Source organism: Kogia breviceps, chromosome 8 (assembly GCF_026419965.1).
Source record: "Kogia breviceps isolate mKogBre1 chromosome 8, mKogBre1 haplotype 1, whole genome shotgun sequence".
Classification (NCBI taxonomy): Eukaryota; Metazoa; Chordata; class Mammalia; order Artiodactyla; family Physeteridae; genus Kogia; species Kogia breviceps.
In genome coordinates this window covers 25,531,359-25,549,248 of record NC_081317.1, presented here as the reverse complement: position 1 = coordinate 25,549,248, position 17,890 = coordinate 25,531,359, and the positions used below count along the sequence as shown (strand labels likewise).

The following is a 17,890-nucleotide window of genomic DNA, read 5'->3' as shown; positions in this document are numbered from 1 at the left end:
CAAGATATGGAAATAACCCAGTGTCCATCAACAAGTGAATGGATAAAGAAAAATATAAAGATAAAATATAAAGATAAATCAGTGGAATATTATTCAGCCTTAAACACAAAAAGAAGGAAATCTTACCGTTTCAGAAAACATGGATGAACCTGGAGGACATTATGCTAAGTGGAATAAGCCAATCACAGGAGAAAAGTACTGCTTGATTCCACTTCTGTGAGGTGTCTAAAATAGTCAAGCTCATAGAAGCAGAAAATAGATTGGTGGTTGCCAAGGGCTGGGGGCAGGGAGGAGGAAATAGGGAATTATTGCTCAGTGGGTATAAAATTTCAGTTATGCAAGATGAATAAGTTCTAAAGATCTGTTATACAACATAGTGCCTATAATTAATAATACGGTGTTGTGTACTTAAACATCTGTTAAGAGGGTAGATCTCATGTTCAGTGTTCTTATTACAACAACAAACACACACACACAAACACAAAGGGACACAAGGAAACTTTTAGAGGTGATGGATATGTTTATGACGTTCACTGTGGAGGTGGAATCATGGGTGCATGCATATGTCCAAACTCATCAAACTGTACACATTAAACAAATGCAGGGATTTCCCTGGTGGTCCAGTGGTTAAGAATCCGCCTGCCAATGCAGGGGACGTGCGTTCGATCCCTGGTTGGGGAACTAAGATCCCACATGCCGTGGGCTCAGTGCGCCACAACTACTGAGCCTCAGAGCTCTGGAGCCCACGCACCACAATTAGAGAGCCCTCTAGCCACAATGAAGAGCCCACGTGCTGCAACGAAGACCCAATACAGCCAAATAAATAATAAATAACTAAAAATTTTTTAAAAGGAGAAAAAGAAAAAAATGAAGTTTGGGGGTATACAGTAATACCTCAGTAAAGCTGAATAAGAAAACAAACACATAAAAAAACTTGTCCTCAAAGAACGTGAGATCACTGATATATTTGTGTATTAAATAAATTTCATCCTTTTGGGAGGGAGTGAAGAAAGTCATTGCATGTAAACTTCTAGGATAAATACAAATAGAGACAGGAAGGCATACTTCTCTGTGGAAAACTGAAATAGAGTGGAGGACGGGGAATGCATTTGACATGGTCAAGAAATCTCATAAGCCAAAGAGCTAGCAAACACTTGGGCAACCTTTAAGTTCCACAGTATACGGAGACCAGTTAAAGAGAAGGCTCTGCAAAGGCTCTTTGAGGAGTTGCCCTGGCCTGGAAGGGAAATACAAAGTTGCTTTGAATTAAATCTTTGAATCTGAATCCTGGCTGTGCTGTGAACCAGCAAATCTCTTCCACTCTCAGAGCCTCATTTTTTTTTTGTCTGAAAATGGAGCTAATACAACCTCTATGTATATAAGAGCCTGCCTTGGGTTGGGGTCTCAGCAACTGCTTCTCACTTGTGCTTTCCACGGCCTGGCCTCATAAACCCCCAAGAAGCAGGTACTGTGATTATCCCCACTTCACAGATGAGGTGACAATTGGATGCACTTCATATATGCATCTTTCTTTCCAGACTGTGATACACTGGATGACAGAGACCACAGAATATCCCTTTGTGTGTTTCCAAGCACAGAAATTGGCACACTGGAATTACTCAGCAAATGTTTGAATAGATTTTCAAGAACCAAGTATGACACAAAGAAAATCTTAAATTTTGAACTGACTGGCACTTAACAGTTTGAAAAGTTAAGCTAACCGCCTTGCTCCTGGGGATGACAAACCTTCTCATTATTAGCTTGGCTTCTACGTATGACCATCACCTGATAGTAACTTATTTTTGCTTCCTGTGAGTCAGAGAGCAAAAGGCACTGTCCCCAAGCCACCAGGGTAACCTTTAAACAAACAGCCCCATAATGAATAGTTTTGGTAAAGTAACAGCTGTCTCATACCTTGTCATACTATGGGGAAACTCTCTGATTTGTTTAGTGCTCTGTATTAATAAAGTTCATGCCCTAGCATTTCTAAAGTGTCTCCAAGAACGCTTGTTCAGATGGCCCGTGAAAAGCCCCGCGTCATAGCCTGGGAGAGCAGCATGGAGATGAGGCAGGACTCAGAGGCAAGTCTGTGTCATAGAAAGGAGCACTGAGCCAGTCATCTGCCTCAAAGAGGTTCATCTGGAAAATGGGCTGTACTGAGGATTATATGGATGTAACAGACACAGAAATGCCCTGTGACTGCTAAGGCCCATTTAAAGATTGGACACTGGTTGGTTTGTTTTCCCATTTGGAGTCTGTCATATTCAAGAGCTAGAGAAGTCACAGGGACGGGACCCTGACGTTGCTGGCATCTTATCACACAGTCCCACAAAATCAATCACATGTGAATGGCTGGCAGAAAATATGGTTATACAAACGCTCAGACAATTCCGAATGACTTCTTTTTCTTAATTGTTACTTTATTTATTTATGGCTGCATTGGGTCTTAGTTGCTGCGCGTGGGCTTTCTCTAGTTGCGGCTAGCAGGGGCTACTCTTGGTTGCGGTGCGCAGGCTTCTCATTACGATGGCTTCTCTTTGTTGCGGAGCACGGGCTCTAGGCGCGCAGACTCCAGTAGTTGTGGCACGCGGACTCAGTAGCTGTGGCTCACGGGCTCTAGGGCGCAGCCTCAGTAGTTATGGCGCACGGGCTTAGTTGCTCCGCAGCATGTGGGATCTTCCTGGACCAGGGCTCGAACCCGTGTCCCCTGCATTGGCAGGTGGATTCTTAACCACTGCGCCACCAGAGAATTCCCCTCAGGATGACTTTAACTAACGCTCTACCCTCATCCCCCAGATAAAGGCACACTGGCCACGAAAAACAAAACAAATATATGAGATTTCCATGTTGAATTTTATCTCAGCAATACTAGGCTTTGAACTCTGGAAAGATCCATCACTCTTCCTACATGCAAAGTACCAACCTCTAGAAAGAGGTCACAAGCAGCAAGTCACAGGACATGACATTTGACAAGGCCAAGGACAGGGAGAAAGCTCAAAGGGAAGCTTTCCTAGGTGTAGAACTCAGAAAAGGGTAAAGCCCAGTTCAGTCCAACAAATATTCACTGGGCGCCTGCTTTGCGCTTGAAACAAATAATAAATTAGCATTTACTGAATACTTACTGTGTGCTTGGTGCTTTTTTTTTTTTTACTTATTTATATTTGGCTGTGTTGGGTCCTCGCTGCTGCGTGTGGGCCCTCACCAGCTGTGGCAAGCGGGGGTACCCCTAGCTGTGGTGCGCGGGCACCCCATTGCAGCGGCTTCTCCTGTTGCAATGTGGGCTTTAGTAGTTGTGGCTCGCGGGCTCTAGAGCACAGGCTCAGTAGCTGTGGCACACGGGCTTAGTTGCTCTGCGGCATGTAGGATCTTCCTGGATCAGGGCTCAAACCCGTGTCCCCTGCATTGGCAGGTGGACTCCCAACCACTGGGTCACCAGGGAAGCTCGTGCTTGGTGCTTTTATACACATGTATCCATTGACCCTCACACTGGTCCACCCCAGAAGGTGTTATTGCCTCATTTTTAAAAGATGAGGTAACTGAGATTCAGAGAGTTTACAAGATAAAGACAGGAACTGGTAGGGCTGCTCTTGACAGCCAGGTCCTCTGACTGTACATTCCATTACTCCAAGATCAGGGGTGTGTGTTCTTATTATTTCCAACACTACTAATTTCCGGAAGGGATCTGAGGCATCTGGAGGAGAGGGTTTCCAGGGGACGTGAAAGAGAAGGACCTCGGAGTTAAAGCCTCCTGCAGCCCAAGCTGTCCCAGTCAGACGAGGATAGAAGACCTACAGAGTAAGGACTCAATAAATGGCATACTGACTGATAGCTGAGGGTGGGCGGGGCTTGCACTGAGCACCTACCATGTGTTAGGAAAGAGACTGCGCAGGCGGACTGCTAGTAAGTAGCGGAAAGGGGCTTGCACTGCACCTACCATGTGCTGCAGGTACAAGTGTCCTGGGACCTGCTGGCTGGGGGCCACGGGGAAGGCGTGGAGGGGTGAGGCTTTCTGAGCACTGACTATGTACCAGGAGCTCTGCATTTCTTGTCTTGAAACAAGTCTGTGAGTTGGGTATGATTATTCCTGTTCTGCAATGAGGATGTGAGTTCAAAGAGAGGCCGGCTGAGTCCACATTTACAGGTGGAGTTGAAGGCACAGCAAAGCTGGCCCCCAGCTGGGTGCTTAGGTTCCTTCTCCACTTCAGAGGGGAGGCAGAAACCCTCTCTCCCTGTCCTCCCCTCAGACCCACCATAGAAGAGCAGAGACGTCAGTGAGACCCCCTTCCAAAGCCTAGCCAGCTAATGATGATGACGATGATGGTGGTGGTGGTGATCGCCATTTACCTAGGACTTACTATATACCAGACACGCTCTCTGTATTTCATAAACTTTGTCTGGTATATTACGCACATTAGCCAAAGGGAGGCAGACGTCCAGAGCTCCCGGGAGTAGGAAGCCAGTAAATGATAGAATCAGGCTGAGAATCCACCTCGACTTGATTTTCAATTTCTTAACACTGGGTCAGCCTCAGCAGGGAGGAAGAGGGGTGAGTCTCGAACGCAGAGGTGAGGCGCGGCGCAGCTCCGGGACCTGCGGCCGGGTGCCGTCTTGAGCCAGGCCGGCCGGCTGGGGGCACTGCAGACCGCGCGCTGCGCTACGCCTGCCTCCAGCTACGGACGCCCTGGGGCAGCCGCGCCCTCGTGCGCCGCTCTCGCCCCTACCTCGGCCCCCGCCAGACCCGGCCCCCTAGCGCGGACCAACCTTCCCGCAGGGGATGCCAACGAAGCCGATCGGGGTCCACAAGGACACCCCCTGGCGCCCTGCCATACGCGCACTCACTCACACCTCCACTTGCGCACGGAGCATTTGCGGGGGCCGCGTCTTCCGGGGTGGACTCGGGCGGTCCCGGCACGGGCCCGCCGGGGATCTGGGGATTTAGATCCGACTGGCTCCGACCGGGCAGAGAAAGAGGAAAACCGGACCGAGAGCGGCGGGAGGATGGCCGGCACATTTGAATGTCGGGCCGCTGCTTCCCCACCCCGCCCACGCTGTCACCTTCCTTTCCTGCCCTGCGGATTCCACACCCCACCCAGTCCGCTCACCGAATTCTGACTTTGAGCTCAAACGTGGTCGGGCGTGTTTGGGGCCAGGCCACAGCCAGCAGGCGCTCTGGCCCTCGCCAAAGCAGCTGCAAGAGGGCATCGCTGTCCCTGGGGAGGGGACCCCGCCTCGGACCGAGGTCGGGTCGCGCTTTCCAGTTATTTCCAGGCGAGGTTAGAGGCATCCACCGACCGTGACCCTTCTCCGCGGTCACCTGCGATACAGGCATTTAAGGTGGGCAGTTTAACGAAGTGATAACAAAGTGAAAATGGCCTGGTAGCCTCCCGAATTTGAAGCCCCAATTGAGGCTTTCTTTAGAAAGGGAATGTTATGAATAGGTTACTCTCAAGGAATTCTATTACCAGTAATAACCCCTGAATGTTAATTGGTCATTTTGCCGGTTAAAAATCTTGCAGACCCCTCCAAGGTCTAAGACGAGGAGAAAAAGAATGTATCTGAGATTTACAACTGGGAGGGAAATATCATATTACTTTGCATTAGGTTATACACTAACATACTTGTTGAATTGAATTTTCCGCTTTCACTTTTTAATATCTTTCCAATTCCCAACTAGTCTCTGGAAATTTTAAAAGGGGGCGGTGGGAGGATTGGTGATGTGTATGCCACAGATGGAGATGGAAAAGCTGCCCAGAACATGTTGACATTTTAAAAAAAATTAACATCCCCCCACACTTTAAAACTATGATATTAGGAACAGAGTCATGATGGCAAAAGTTACTTGTAGAACATCTGTTCCTTCCAATGGGAGGATTTCTTTCCTGCCAAGAATTTATGAATTTTATATAGGAGCTGGATTCTGTTTGGGGAAGAGGAAGGGAGAGAGCCAAAGCAGCCCCCTCCTCTGCCTGGAATGCAGGGATACTGTGCTCCTGACTTGTAGATGGTTCTTGAAGCTGCTGATGGGGTAAAAGTCCCCTTTCAGAAGGACATGGCTGAGAATGAAAAACATCACAAACCACTACCGCCCGTGGTTGAAAGTGAGTAGAACAATACAAAGGAAGGTCAAGGCCATGGGACTTGAAGACAAGACTCCCATTCACAGGCCTAATCCTTTTGGGAGGAGAAAGGAGAGACTTTATTTTGGGGATAAAACCTGCCCAACTCATATCAGCTCATTTCAAATGTTCCCTTCATTTTCACACGGGCCAGATAGGTGGTCTTGCATTCATCGCAAACACTTCCGATCAATCCCTTCATCTGCAGTCAATTGTCTTTTGCTGTTGCTCAATTGAGCCTAGTGACTGGAAGGGTTTTCTTTCTAAAACCACCAGATCTGGGTGAATAGGACACTAAATGGATTAGCAATTGAAACATTAATGAATCTCATTTGACTCAAGGCGAGTTCACCTAAGTGGATTTCCAATGATCTCCTCTTCTGCAAAGAACTTTCTGCTCTTGAGAAAGTATATGTCCAGCATGGAGGAGATCATTTTGCATTTTCAAGTAAACCGTTTTAGGTTCTTACCCTTTACTTGGAATGTGCTTTTTTTTTTTTCTTTTTTACTCATAGGATTTCGGAGGAAACATTCTAAAAAATCAAATCCATTTAAGTATCAAGAATCTAAATTGTTTCTGTTTGACAGCACGAAGGAGAAAAAAATAACCATCAACATTAAGGGTTTACAAATGTAAAATAGGTCGCTAGTGGGAAGCAGCCTCATAGCACAGGGAGATCAGCTAGGTGCTTTGTGACCACCTAGAGGGGTGGGATAGGGAGGGTGGGAGGGAGGGAGACGCAAGAGGGAGGGGATATGGGGATATATGTATAACTGATTCACTTTGTTATACAGCAGAAACTAACACGCCATTGTAAAGCAATTATACTCCAATAAAGATGTTTTAAAAAAACAAAAAACTAAAATAATCTTATATTTGTTGGAGAAATATTTGCCAAATAGTAAAAGGTGCATATGTTAGTTTCAGAGCTGCCATTGTGACCAGGTGGAATTAAAAAATGAGGAGAAAAAACAACAACAAAAAAACCATTAAGGGTTTAGTACATTTGTTCTAGTCAACAAATATTAAGCACTTACTGCATGCCAGGCAGTTTGTTAGGCATTGTTACCCCTACTTCTGTAAGGGAGCTAGACAATAAATGTATCTGGTACATGTTACATCTCAGGTAATGCTAAGTGCCCTGAGGAAAAATCAAGCACATTAAAAGATAATACCAGGGACAGAAAGGGAGCGCTCTTTTAGTATGGTCAGGGAAGCCTGCTCTAAGGAACTGACGTTTGAGCAGTCCTTCTATAACTGTCCCAATGCAAATATACCCCCAAACACATAAACGTAGATATATTTTTACCAAGTTGGGTCATACTATATAGGTGTCTCCCCCTGCAGTTAACTTCTCCTGAACATTCTTCTGCATATGAAGAGTATATGGCTTGAGAGCTTGGGACTGGGTAGAATCTGGTTTAATTCCAGCTTCACCACTCACTGGTTTTGTGATTCCTGGCATGTTCCCTAAGCTCTCTTTGCCTCAGATCCTCATCCTTCAAATGTGGAGAATAATAATGTCTGCCTCATAGGGTTATTGAGGGGACTAAATGAGAAAAATACATGTCGAATGCTGAGTATAGGGACAGCATATAGTAAACCTTAATAAAGGTTAGCCCTTATTTATTACCGTTTACCAGATAATTTTAGTGGAGCATGGTAGTCTATTCTAAGGAGAACTAGGGCTTACTTAACCAATGCCGTACTGCTGGACAGAAAGATTTGTATGTAAACCTAACTCAGATGACATGAATTAGCTAAGGGAGAAAAATAAAACAGGAACAAAACAAAACCCAAATGTAGGAAATGTGCCAAATCAACACATTCTTTTAGTTGAGACTCTTTTTCCTTCTGCCACCCTGGGTGCTGAATCACACACATTAAAAATCTGTCCATTTACCATCTACACTTAAGGTTTGGGGACCCCTTGGGAATTCCTTGGCGGTCCAATGGTTAGGACTCCGTGCTTCCACTGCAGGGTGCACGGGTTCCATCTGTGGTCGGGGAACTAGGATCCCACATGCCGCACAGCCAAAAAAAAAAAGGTTTGGGGACCTCTGGGTCTTGCTTAGCAAGTCAGTCTATGGCCTGATACAGGCTGAGAAGGGTCTGGAAAAGTCTTAGGCTGGAATGAGGTTCTGCAGCAGCATAACTGTGGGAGACTTGGGGGCCTCAGATTCTTCGTGAGTGCAAAGGAGACTTCAGGTGAAATGTTTCTTGGAACTCCTTCTAGCTCTGTTATTCATTTGTTCCTTGAGTACTAACCAGCTCCCAGACTGTGCTCCTGTGCTCTGAAGAGACTTCCCTGCTTCCAAGATCTGAAATGGTCCTCTGAGTCACTTGTCCATTCCCCGAGGCACAGACCCAGATCTATTTTAGGTTGAGGTCCCGTTTAGGGGAAAAGGGATTCTCTTCAGATACTGGGAACATTAGGAGAATGTTGGCAGAGCGTTTTGGAAGATGGCAGAGAGAGAGCGTTTCCCATGGGATGTGGCTGAGAATGTGGGCTCAAAGTACAACACTCCAGCATGCCACTCCTTTTGGCTGACTTCCTCTTGGGCATTCTCCATTCAAGGGGGCCTCAGAGTGTATAGTCTTCAGCAAAAGATACTCTATTAGGCTAACCTCCAGTTGACCCAACTATCAAAAGGGCTGCTAGTTCTTTATTCTAATAGAATGAATACATGTGTGAAGTACTTTGGAATCAGTGAATGAAATACCCAGGAAGAAAACATGGCTTATTCACTTTTGATGATTTTATAGAGGCTGTGGTGGTGCTATAATGTAAAAATGGACTACCTTTTCTTGAGTCATTATCCAAACTGGAGCACAGAAGAATGTGGTGTATTTTTAATGGAATGACAGATAAGATTACTTGTTTCTATTAGAAAGAAGGGTAGATTAGGTCAGTCTTGTCCTTATAGCTTCCTGTGCACCAAATTAACCCCTGTTTAGTTTAAAAAACAAACACATTCCAAAGAGGTGAGGAACAGAAAAACCCCAAAATGAAGTTAACTTGAGTTTACCGGGGAGGTGACGTGATGTGGCAGAAAGAGCCCGAGCTTAGGAATCGGGTAGATCTGACTTCCCATCACAGCTGTGTGGCCTTGGGTAAGTCACTTGCCTCCTCTGGGCCTCAGTCTTCTCCACCACAAAATGGGCATAATCACAAATCCCTAAACATCTAGCAAAGTCCTTGACATGCCATAGGTGCTCCATGAATGTGAATGCTTTCCTTCTCCCTCCAGCTTGCTCAACTAGCAACTCCGAGTTCCCAGGACCTTCCTCCAAACATGCAAGAAATGTTTTCCTGTGGTCAATGGCAAAGACAAAGGATGAAGAAAACAAACAAATAAACCATACTTCCTAAACCCACAATCTAAGAAATTGTTCCTCCTCACGCAATTTCTTTTTTTTTAATATACAAATTTATTTATTTATTTATTTTTGGCTGCGTTGGGTCTTTGTTGCTGTGATCGGGCTTTCTCTAGTTGGGGCTACTCTTTGTTGCTGTGAAAGAACTTCTCATTGCAGTGGCTTCTCTTGTTGCGGAGCACGGGCTCTAGGCATGCAGGCTTCAGTAGTTCTGGCACACGGGCAGAGTTGCTCCGCAGCATGTGGGATCTTCCCGGATCAAGGCTCGAACCTGTGTCCCCTGCATTGGCAGGTGGATTCTTAACCACTGTGCCACCTGGGAAGTCCCTCCTCATGCAATTTCTATTCCAAGTTTTATGTGGCCAATCTGGGAACACTGTCAAAGCAAATGTTAAAAATTGTTTACCGGGCTTCCCTGGTGGCGCAGTGGTTGAGAATCCGCCTGCCGATGCAGGAGACACGGGTTCGTGCCCTGGTCCGGGAAGATCCCACATGCCGCGGAGCAACTAAGCCCGTGAGCCATGGCCGCTAGGCCTGTGCGTCCGGAGCCTGGGCTCCGCAACGGGAGAGGCCACAACAGTGAGAGGCCCGCATACCGCAAAAAAAAAAAAAAAAAAAATTGTTTACCAAAGGACAGGTAGTTAAGTATCATGTACAGCTGAGAATTTTGTTATCACAAACCTAAAATAATTTTTCTCAAACCTTTCTTTATAAAGGAAGACATTGGATGGATGTATTCAGATATGTCCTGAGGTGGTCAGAGGATTTTTTTCTTTCATTTCATTTTGTAGATCCACTGTCTGGTCAGACCTCTGTAGTGATTTTTTTTGTTTGTTTGTTTGTTTTTTAACAAAGTGCCATGCATTCTAATTAAGGATATAATAAGTGAAAATGTTTGTTTACCTATACCTATGAGTTATTTGTCAGTTGCTAAATAGATTACTGGCTCACTATTGCTGGAGCCCAGGTAGACTCCACCATTCACAGAGAAAACCAATCTACCTGACTTCTTTAATGAGTGCAAACATTTGGCCGTGCAGTTTTATCAGTTTTTTCACAGGCAGTATTGATTGTATATCAGAACAAGAAAATGAAAATAAAAAACTCTAAACCTAGAAGAGGTCATGTGCTTCCAAATGCAAATTGAGATCCAAACATTAAACAATAGGGATCTCAATCCTTTTACAAAGGCACAAATTGCAAATCAGACTCCCACGCCAGAGCGGTTTTGCCTAACAAAGTCTTTAATGCAAAGAATCCCTTAGGATCCCAAAGCCTCCCCGTTTTCTACAAGCTTTGGCACCTGGCACCAAAATAGCCTATGAAGTCAGTTATGCTGCCTAGCCATAAAGTTAATTGTGCTTAAAGCAAAATCAGGTTGCTCCCCCGGTCTAGATATGCAATCTCCAATCTATAGAAACCCAAGTTACCTGGGTTTGCAGGTTAAGCTCCATTTTACTCAAATCATTCATTTCAACAGAAGTTTGTGATATCTTGTCAAATAAGGCTAAATCCTTCACGCTGAACCTGAATAACACGTTTTAACATGCTTTGACATGCGCCTGATAAACAAGTTGGAGGTATCTAAAATAATAAGCAATCAAGAAAACTGAAGGGAAAAAAATGGTTCATGTGGTTGTAATCAATGTGGTTGAGTCTCTCAAAGAACTATCCGATCACTTTTCCAAGACAAGTAAACAAGTTTTACTGAGTTAGGATGCTGATTTTCATTTAACTTACACTTTATACCCTTAGCAGAGCAATTGCATTAGGAAAAAAAATCTGTAGACAGGCATATTTATATATTCTTATTCATTTTTGGTTCCGTCACTCTTTGCACAGTTGCTGTTAAGGTAGGTGTTGAACAGATTATATATGTTTGAATGAAGTTGCATGGAAATAGAAAGCAGAACAAAGCCAGAATGATATTTTTACTTTTTTTCCTATGTTTTCCCTAGAGGGGCACCGAGGTAAGTGAATAGGCCTTGTTTTAGCTGGTAACACAATACTATAATAGAAGCACAATAGAGATCAATGAAACACTGTTTTGGACATTGGAGCACAACATCACATTGAATTTAGAACTTTCCTTTTGAAACCATCCTTTTGCATGTGTCTTAAAAAAATCTGTATTAGTCCCTAATGTTCCCTTGGGTTCTCAGGATAGAACCATCAGCCAGTTGGCTTGTTAAGCGAGACCTAGGCCCTGGCTGGTATTCAGATCCCCACCTGATGTGACCTTGGGCAAGTCCAGTCTTTTATCCAGGCCTCAGTTTTCTCCTTGAGTTAAAAGGTCTTGAAGACCCTTTCCTGCTCAGACAGCCTGTGTAACTTTTTTTCAGTGCCTGCCATCTGTTACTCATTCATCTGTGAGGCGGTAACAATGCCTCAAAGGCAGGGGCATTTGTCAATTCCATGCACTGTTTTCTAGAGTCAGTTTTCTAGAACAGTTTAGACATGTTCAGAAGTCAGAAAATTTCTGTCATCCAGGCAGCAAGGAGAGTCTCAAGCTTGAAGAGCAGCAAACTTGAAGAATAGGTGACCCTTCCTCATTCGGGCAGACTAGCCTGCCCACCCAGGATCCTAGAATGGAAAGTGCCTTCTTGAAGCTTTTAAAGGGTGTTTTTTTCAACAACAAAAAAACCTTCACACTTTGTCATATGTTCACAGTACACTTATATTTTTGCCCTTGAAGGGAGGCACAAATGGGTTTTCCAAAGGGAAGAATAAAATATTTCCCTTTCCCAAATTCTGGCTTCCTGAAGGCCATGCCCAGTTGTCCCCTAACTGCTTCCAGTGGGTCACCTGACACCCATCTGCCTCCCCTAATACACATCAACCCCCGCCCATATGAAGAAAATTCTTTCCAGAATCAACGCTGAAAATCACCTGGCAAGGAGGAGTCCTCTAAGAAGAAATGCCAGGATTTGGGCTAAATATTCAATAAACGATTAGTTGTATCAGTTAGATCCAGTAACTGTGGGTATTCAAGGGCAAAGAAGGAAAGCTCTCAGTACCCTTCAGGAGCTCGTGTCTGTTGGGGGAGCCAAACCCATAAAGCCTTTTTTTAAAAAAATTCTTATTGAAATATAGTTGATTTACAATGTTGTGTTAGTTTCAGGTATACAGCAAAGTGATTCAGTTATATATATACACATTTTATATATATAAGTTTGTATGTGTGATATATATACATGTATATATATTCTTTTTTAGATCCTTTTCCATTATAGGTTATTACAAGATCTAGATATAGCTCCTGGTGCTATAGAGTGGGTCCTTGTTGGTTATCTACTTTATATATAGTGGTGTGCATAAAATCTTGTAATCTATATGGATATGATTTTTTAAAATTAATTAATTTATTTATTTTTGGCTGCCTTGGGTCTTTGTTGCTGCACACGGGCTTTCTCCAGTTGCAGTGAGCTGGGGCTACTCTTCGTTGCGGTGTGCGGGCCTCTCACTGCAGTGGCTTCTCTTGCTGCAGAGCACGGGCTCTAGGCGCTCAGGCTTCAGTAGTTGTGGCACGTGGGCTCAGTAGTTGTGGCTCACGGGCTCTAGGCACGCAGGCTTCAGTAGTTGTGGCGCACGGGCTTAGTTGCTCCGCGGCATGTGGGAATCTTCCCGGACCAGGGCTGGAACCCGTGTCCCCTGCATTGGCAGGCGGATTCTTAACCACTGCGCCACCAGGGAAGTCCAGGATATGATTTTAACAAAAAATCTAGATCGAGGGGTTGGGAGGGCTTATTAAGAACTCGCTATGAAGGTTATATAAGTGCTTGTCAGGGGAATATGGATCTTTCCAGAAGCAGCAGAGACCAACATCTGCCAGCAAAGGCTCAAAGGCTGAAGCAGGCATAGTGCGTTGGGGGGTCCAGAGTAGTTTTGCATGGCTGGTACCCTTAAGGTGTGATTGGGTACTTAAGGAGATGATACTGGACAGATAGCTGAGGACCACAATTTAACTCTTTATCCACTACGCCCTAGGGACCTTGGGAAGGTAAGGAGTAGGGGAGGGGCTTGACCAGATCTGTTTGACCAGGAGAGCTGTGTGCTGGGACAGAAAGAGGTGCTTTTCTTCCACCTCAAACTAAAAGTATAGATCATATTCATGGCATAGTGACCAGCTCAGAAAACTTCTGCAGGAAACTTCCGCATCTTGTCTACCTTGACAGAGGAAATAGCACATTAACTGGAAGACGGAAAGTCTGGGGCTTTTAACTTCTAAACAGGTTTACTGGAAGAACGTGGATGTTAGTAAATCCTTCTGAAATGGGGTGTATCCATTTGCCTGTAGCCCTACTTGCCCAGCAGACTGAGGACAAAAGCAATAGAAGAGGAGTACTTTGAGTATGTCAGCAAGAATGAGAAACAAAAACAAAACACCAATCGGTGAAGGGAACCTCGGTTTCCTCCTCCATAAAATGGGGACGAGAGAGGGAAATCCCACCCCTACCTTTTGTTGTGAGGCTTAATTGAGGTAATGGAGTGTGTAAATGCTTCATCGACCTCACAGACTTGTGCAGAAGTAAGGGGTGACTATACACCAGCAAAAAGTGACCCGATCAGCAAAGAGGTATGCTTGTCTTTACTGAAAAAAATCCCTTCCATGTGTCATGTCTAAGAGGCTCTGCTTACGGTTTGCAGCAATTCACGTATCTCCTTGGCTTTCAGCAAGTGTATCTAAGAGTTCCTTCAATTTCCCTGTGAAGTTATTTATCCATTTTAGCTTTTAAGGGGGTATGCAGGGTAAAGTGCCTGAGTGCATTGGCTTTGTGTCATGATGATCTGACCACCATTCAGTAATATGTTATTTAGTGCCAATTAGTACAGATTCAAATATTATAGGTGAGATAGGTGTTGTAACCCCACTCGACCTCCTGGCCTCAGATACCTTGAACTGGACATGGTTGACTGTTTGTCCTAATTGATTTTAGATAATTGTCAAATCTCCACCTGTGGCTTCATCTATCCGTCTATTTATCTATCTCTCCGTAAAGAGCTACTTCTCGTTTCTTATTGTTTAGATGATGACATGTAACATAGACATGAAAAGAAACACAAAAGGATAGCAAATGGCCCTCATACTCTGGGATATCATTATAATTATTGTGTTGTATCAATGAAAAATGTTCTAGGAGGTATACTCACATGTCAAAGGGATTCTGGAAGTGTGAATTTATTTCCTGTCGTTGCTATTAAATTAGATTTCTATTTATTTCCTCCTTTTCCTTTAAGAACAAGTGGCACAGGACATTTGGGAAGACGGGTTGCAACATGCTGACTCATTTAGGGTGTTGAGAAGACTGAAGCAATTCGAAAAAGTGATATTATAGCACTGGCATCGTGGAAAACAATGAAAAAGATAGGCTCCCGATGTGCATATTTCCAGAGAAGCAATTTGACTGATATTCCTACCCCGTGTACTTCCTCCCCCTCAACTAAGTCAGCTGGCTATGGTAGCCTAGAGACCAGCCTGAAAGATTTTCTGTGTTTATGCTAACATTTTAGCAGTTGGTTTCCTTTGTGTTTTGACTGTGACCAGGGCATTGAACCCCTAGGTACTTCAGAAGGATTTAAGAATTTGTTAGCTTTTTAGGAGAAGGTGAGAAATTTACTCAAAATTTACTTTTTTGTTTAAGGTAAAGCCTTCCAAAGGGTGTCTGTTCTCAACTTTCATTTTAGTTTCACTTAATGTGAAAAAAAAAAACTTTATTCAACATTCTGATTGCAACTGTATTCTCTGCATTTTCACAAGGAGAACATTCCGTGATATATTCCACAGCATTCATTATGTAGAGAGTTCTTGGTGGTTTTGTATGAAATATTACTGACTGAGTACTCTGCATGTGAACAGTGAATGATAGTTTCATAAACGACCTTTAGGAAGTACATAGCTTCAGCTTATCGCTATAAAAACATGTCACTATACAATAGCGTGTAAAAGGTGCTAAGACAAGGAAATAAAATACATAAAAGGTTAATATATAATAATAAATAAAATGACAAAATAATAAACACACAAAAAAGGTTTATGTAGGTCTGGATGGTGTCTATGCGTTTTATAAGAGAGGGAGAAGGGTGAAGGTGGGGAGAAAGAGAGAGAATAACTACAAATTCTTATTGTGCTGCATGGAGCTTCAGAAACCAGAACGTATCATAGAACAGGTGGCTACATAGGCTGCTAAATTTAGATATCCCCATAGATCAAAGTACAGCGGGTACCACCACGGCTTGTTTTAGTATTTTCCCTGCAGACTTGCTTCCATAGCATAAAGACTGACTTACCTGGACTTTCTTATACATAAAGAAATTATATGTAAAAATCGTGAATCTCCAAATATGAAATAACATTGCTTATTTCTAAAAACTGGAACAGTTTTTGAAAGGAAGAGGATTAATCCCCAACTATCCTACTTGAGATGGTGAAGGTTCCTGTTTTGTTTTAACAAACCCAAACAAGACGGTAGGAGTCAAACAGGTTCTCAGATTGAAAGAATATTTTGCTGGAAAAGGCACTTTGTTGGAAAAGAGAGAGACAAAGTCTGTTGATGTGTAGGAAACACCGTTGTTAATCCTGTGTGTGTGTACGCACAAGTTAAAATCTAGGACATATAAAATTAAATGTCATGAGAAAAATGTAATAAGCAGGCATCTCAATTATTAGGTACTCTTTATTATACAGTATAAATGGCTCTGTAATGCAGTAATGACAGTACACCTAGGAGCTCAGAACTGATAGGTACTAAAGTAAATAGTTTAGCTATTTGTGCATCTTGAATAGTTTTGTCCTGTTACATTTTTGGAAAATCTTCCTCATTTTAGATGCCGAAGCTTTCTTATTCAGGTTAGAAAAAGTTAATGCAAGTGATGTTTCCCTATGACATCAGAAAAATTTGAATACATTTAAAATGTCTTGATATTTTATGAATGACGTTTCTTCTACCTGATATGATAGGCACCTAGTGAATATGGAAACGGTAGAACTTTTTTATAAACACTTTCCATACATAAACTATGTGCCAGAAACCTCTGTATAAGGGAAAGGTGGATTCCAAGAGCAGGAACCACAATTTAATACAAAAAAAATGTATTAGAATGTAGGCTTTTTGTTTAAATAGCTTTAATTGCACTTTTTAAAGTAAATAGCTTTTAATTGAACCAGTACTCTTTTAAAAAAGTTTCTCCATTTAAAATAGACACTTATTTGAGAATATTTGGAAACTAGAAAATTTAATCTGAGAAAACCAGTATTAATATTTTGGTGTTTCCTTCCAGTCTTTTCTCTTAATTTTCGATTCCTTCTCTCTCCTTCAATGCACACACACATTTGAACTTATACAATTGGAATCATACTGTTTAGTCTTATATCCTGCTTTTTCCACTTAACATACCATGAGCATTTTTCATGTCATTAAATATGCTTTGAATATGCTCTTGGCCACATCAAATTCCATCCTATTGATGCACCTGTTTTCTTTTAAGCTAAGACACATGCCATGTTTTCCAGTCATGCTGGACTCTTAAAAGCCAAGGAAAATACTTTCTGTTGATCCCCCATGAGTCTCTTATGAATTTCTATTTTTCATTCCATTTATAAAATGTACCCACAGTGCAAACACACCTCTGAACACTAGCTATAATGGATAGGTAATAAGCAGTGTAAAGAAAATGTCAGTCAGCTTCTGTCTGCTTGACAATGTTAATTAAGTCACCCACATTGCCATTACAAATATAGTGTCAACAAGTGTCACAAATACTTTTTCCATGTTGTGACAGCCACAAATGAACTTCAGATTCTTGGGTATCCACCGCAAAGTTTTAAGCTTTAATAATTTGAGAAATATGCTACCAACCTACAAAAACACCATTGAAAATCTACTTGAATTTACTTTACACTTGGTTTTGTGACTGAGTCATTTTTGGCCTCCTTAGTTTCAGTCAGCTGAAACAATGGGGCTGGCTTATCTTCAGAGGGCTGATGAAGTTTTAAAAATCTGCTAGGAAGTTTGGTTCTGCCCTCTTTGGGGGCTATAACTAAAAGTAATGTATCTGTTACACAAAGCTAAGTGAATCCTTTAATCCTCAGGAGGGCACTGTGGAACCACGTTCTTTGGAGTTTTCCCGCTGTAGGGAGGTTCTTTTGTTACATAAATTGTTCTGAGTGCAAAGGCAGGCCTCGAAAGAGAGATTTTTATATTTTCATTTAATTTTAAAGACAAACCACAAAGATCTTTTAAAATGTGAACATGTATAACTACCCTTATATTAAACTGAGCAAACTTAAGAATTATTGAGCCATTTCTACCTGGAAGTTCATAGGTAGGGAAACTGCTTTCATGAATGTTAAAGTACATTTGAAAGAGGAACCTGAACCAGGTAAGTTTTAGTCTTT

The 17,890-nt window shown here is 42.9% G+C and overlaps 1 long non-coding RNA gene across 1 annotated transcript in view; it reads left to right on the top strand.

Annotated features, from left to right (window-relative positions):
• The window catches only part of LOC136794648 (uncharacterized), a 119,615-nt gene that overhangs the window by 88,386 nt on the left and 13,339 nt on the right, over positions 1-17,890 (top strand). The window lies entirely within an intron of this gene.